The sequence below is a fragment of the Chironomus tepperi genome, unplaced genomic scaffold, assembly GCF_022539635.2.
Source record: "Chironomus tepperi strain 1889 unplaced genomic scaffold, CSIRO-AGI_Ctep_v1 contig_182, whole genome shotgun sequence".
Lineage (NCBI taxonomy): Eukaryota > Metazoa > Arthropoda > Insecta > Diptera > Chironomidae > Chironomus > Chironomus tepperi.
This window is the reverse complement of record NW_027226304.1, coordinates 15,520-19,760: the sequence shown is the minus strand read 5'-3', so window position 1 is coordinate 19,760 and position 4,241 is coordinate 15,520. Positions and strand designations below refer to the sequence as shown.

The 4,241-nt window shown below is 31.0% G+C and overlaps 1 long non-coding RNA gene across 1 annotated transcript; it reads left to right on the top strand.

Moving 5' to 3' along the window:
• The first annotated feature begins 841 nt into the window (after positions 1 to 841).
• Positions 842 to 1,319, top strand: LOC139089616 (uncharacterized). The gene is made up of 3 exons (XR_011544313.1): positions 842 to 968; positions 1,112 to 1,208; positions 1,301 to 1,319. It is a non-coding gene; the product is annotated as an uncharacterized lncRNA (long non-coding RNA).
• The last annotated feature ends 2,922 nt before the right edge of the window (positions 1,320 to 4,241 follow it).

Sequence of the window (4,241 nt, the reverse complement as noted above, 5' to 3'; positions counted from 1 at the left end):
AATAACCGTCATTTTTTTGTATGACCACATATATATATATATATATTGGTTTTGATTTTCAGTCTGTTTTTGATTTTAAACTTGGAAAAATCACCAAATTTACCTTAATTTAATTATTATTAGATATCAATCAGTGCCATTTTCCTACACAAATCTAATCTTAATCATCAATAGATCAAGCGAGCAAGCTGCAGCATAGAAATTCGAATGTTTTCCTCGCCGGACAAAATGAAAACAAATCTTCTCATTATCTTATTAATTCCTACATTAAAGAACTTAATGGTGGATTTGGCAAAAATAATGTAGTAATTATTTTTCTTTTGAAGATCTTCTATTGTTTCTTCCTATTCCGATTGATTCAACAAAAGATTTATTGTTGTTTATTTCAAATTTTCTCTTTTCAGAAGCACAAGAAATTCCTTTCAAGTTTTTGTTTTTTATAATTCAAAAAAGAAACATTATAAATAATGGATAAAGTAGTAGTATTTGATAGGAGAAGGACCAAGACTTTTAAGCCACAATAATTTTATTTTGTTTGATTAATGAAAAAATGATATTTACTGGTAACAATGCAAAACGACGTTACCAAAAAGACAATGGACAGAGTAACAGTCAGAGAAGAAAGAACGTCAATGCTGATAAGCATTTCCAATTATCTGAGGTCTATGTGTCTGTGATCTAATTTCATCCTTAACTTCCAGGGACGAAACAGAATTCCATCAGCACAGAGAATGCCAGAGAGAATTCAAGAGATTCAATATGTAGCAGTTCATACTTACTATCCCATTCCTCATCGTACCTCACCATCAGCTTCGTCTAGTACTATTCTACACAAGGTCGAGTAATAGTTCATCTTATATGACAATACCTGAATTAGATGAGCCAAAGCATGACTTTTATGTGCAAAAAACCCGAGCAAGAGATATCACAAAGCGCCGTGGTGCTATCAAACTCATCCAGCGACTCACGTAAGATATATATATTTTGAGGTTATGCAATTTGTGGAAAATTTTCTGATAAAAATATGATTTATGGCACTTAAAATTTTTCGCAACATTTGCTGGCTTTTGAATATTTAATTTCTCTTGCAATATCAAATTTCTTCCAATAGAATCAACGAAGTTAATGGACACAAATTTATATCAAAATTTTTCCGTCAACCCACGTTTTGTGCCTATTGCAAAGAGTTCCTGTGGGGATTTAATAAGGTTTGGACACTATTTTATTAAATTATTATCAGAATCTTAATCATTTCTACTTTTATATCCATCAATCATGATGTTCCTACATCTACAAACAGCAAGGGTATCAGTGTAAAAGTGAGTATTTTCACCACATTATTTTGCTACAAATATTCACTGTCACTTATAATTTGTGTTAGCATCATCACGCCAAAATCTATATGAATCATAAAGTTGAATGTTCTTCTTTTTGTGACTCAGATCTGTTGACTTCCACACACAATGTAGATAAAGTATGTTATTTATAGGATGAAATTTCCTTATAATTAAGTCGGAGAAGTCGCGAATTAAAGTGAGATTGTTAGAATATTAAGTTGGGGAGAAATGGGATTAAGTTTTAGTTGAGGATAAATTATTGTATTGTGTTTTATAGGCACATCTAGTCGTTAAACTTAGAGTAGTGTATGTGACGTTCCTTTAACGACAGTGAAGCTTAAGATGATCGTCACTAATATCTGTATTCAACATGATTTTCAATGAATACTGTCTATCCTTAGATTCAATTCAATGTTAATTTAGAAATTCAATTAAGGAACTATTCAGCTACAATGAAAACATCACCTATTTGATCGCATTAGAAACACACCGTGATCTTTTTTCAAAGTTTTTGAAATTTTCAATCAGTTAAAGATCTCAAACATTTCAAGGACGTGATAATTCAATGTCAGTATCAGAAGGAAGAGAAACATTTCATTTCATGTATTTTTAAATTCGTAATCGATCTTGGGTGAATATTTTTAGAAAGTTTGTTTTCATAATATCAAGAAATGACCTGTTGGAATGTTTTGATTGAGTGGCGATGAATATATTTTGTCTTGAATAGCTACTGTGAGATATTATTGGTATTAATATCTGTATTTTGAATGTAGATTTAAGGATGAGATTAAATCGCACTGATTTAAATTAAATTGAATAATTAATTATTAAATTAAATTAAAGTTGCTGAATAGTGCTGAATTTCACTAATATTATCTCATTCAACACTAGCTGAATTGAATTAAATTGAGCTGAATTGGGGTGAATTTCTCAAAATTAGGTTGAATTGCGTATTTTTGAATTAAACTCAACTGATTCAAATAAAGTCAATTTTTTAAGACTTAAAGCACTAAAATAACACTAAATTCATCTATATCAAGCATCAAAGAAATCTCACGTTGCGTGTGGAAGTCATTAAGACCCAAAATAAAGTTTGTCAAATTATTCAACAATATTTTAAGTGTGAAAAAAGAATCGTAAATTATATTTGCTTGGATACCACCTCCCAATCTCATTCTATGATCTTATTAAAAATCATCAAAAAATAATAATTCAAGCTTTATCATCATCTCCTTTCTGTGGTCACTTCCAAGTCTACTACTTTTCTTATTTTTTGGCTTTTTATTTAATAATTTATGACTCGTACGAATTTCCATAAAAATGTCACTTCTTAAGCTCTTTCAGAATGAATTAAAATTTTTATCAGAAGTGGAAATTTCAATTTTTAAATCTCGATAATGTTGAAAAACAAGGTGAAAAGTGCTGTTTTAAGATCCAATCGGAATTGATAATTGAACAAAGTCGTTAAAATAATTAAGGAAATACTAATGTTTGGCCACAGTCGAAGCCGCAAACTTAATCATATTCACACAAAAGTGTGAATATATTGTTTTTTGTTTTACAGAAATCTACTTTTTTCGATTTACTGCCTCAGCCTTGCCGAATTATAAAAAAAGTTCGGTCATTCAAAGTTTGTGTTTGCTTCGTATTACCTATCAAATGGTAAAAAACTCCTTCATGATTGGTGCTTCCAGAAAATGCCGAGAAATCGCAAAAAATCACGTTCTGTCCTTTTTTAGGATTAGTTAGTTTCCGCGAAAAACTCAATTTTAACACAAAGTTAAGACTTCCGGTTTTTTCTATCGATAGATATTGGTTATCACACGAGCTGTATAGTTTTTGGGGTCATGAGATGCATCCACTGAGGCACAAAATGCAAAAACTGAAATTTTTTCCTAAATATTAGCCGCTTATTCCAAAACACGTGTTTTAATAAACGATTATTTCAAAACATATTTTAATTTGGTGAAAAAAAAAAAATTTAGTGAACTGGATCTCACTGGATCTCATTTTGAAGGTCTAGAAGTGGACTGGATCCTACTGGATCTTGTTTTTATGTGTCTAGAAGTAAAATGGATCCTACTGGATCTTGTTTTAAAGGTCTGAAGTGAACTGGATCCGACTGGATCTTGTTCCTCCCCTTGGTGCATATAAAAAATTTTTTTTTTCTGCGTAGGGAATCTTCTATATCCTATGAAAAACCATCCAAAAAGTTTAAAGTCATAATCACAATTAATAAAGTCATAATCACAAATCAAAATTTAGTCCACTGGATCTTACTGGATCTCATTTTGAAGGTCTGAAAGTAGACTGGATCCTACTGGATCTTGTTTTTATGTATCTAGAAGTAAAATGGATCCTACTGGATCTTGTTTTAAAGGTCTGGAAGTGAACTGGATCCGACTGGATCTTGTTCCTCCCCTTGGTGCATATAAAAAATTTTTTTTCTGCGTAGGGAATCTTCTATATCCTATGAAAAACTATCCAAAAAGTTTAAAGTCATAATCACAATTAATAAAGTCATAATCACAAATAAAAATTTAGTCCACTGGATCTTACTGGATCTCATTTTGAAGGTCTGAAGTAGACTGGATCCTACTGGATCTTGTTTTAAGCTATGTATCTAGAAGTAAAATGATCCTACTGGATCTTGTTTTAAAGGTCTGGAAGTGAACTGGATCCGACTGGATCTTGTTCCTCCCCCTTGGTGCATATAAAAATTTTTTTTTTCTGCATAGGGAATCTCCTATATCCTATGAAAAACCATCCCCAAAAGTTTAAAATCATAATCTCTTCATCTCTCTTAATCATATTCACACAAAATTGTGTGAATATATTGTTTTTTGTTTTACAGAAATCTACTTTTTCGATTTACTGCCTCAGAATTGCCGAATTATAAAAAAG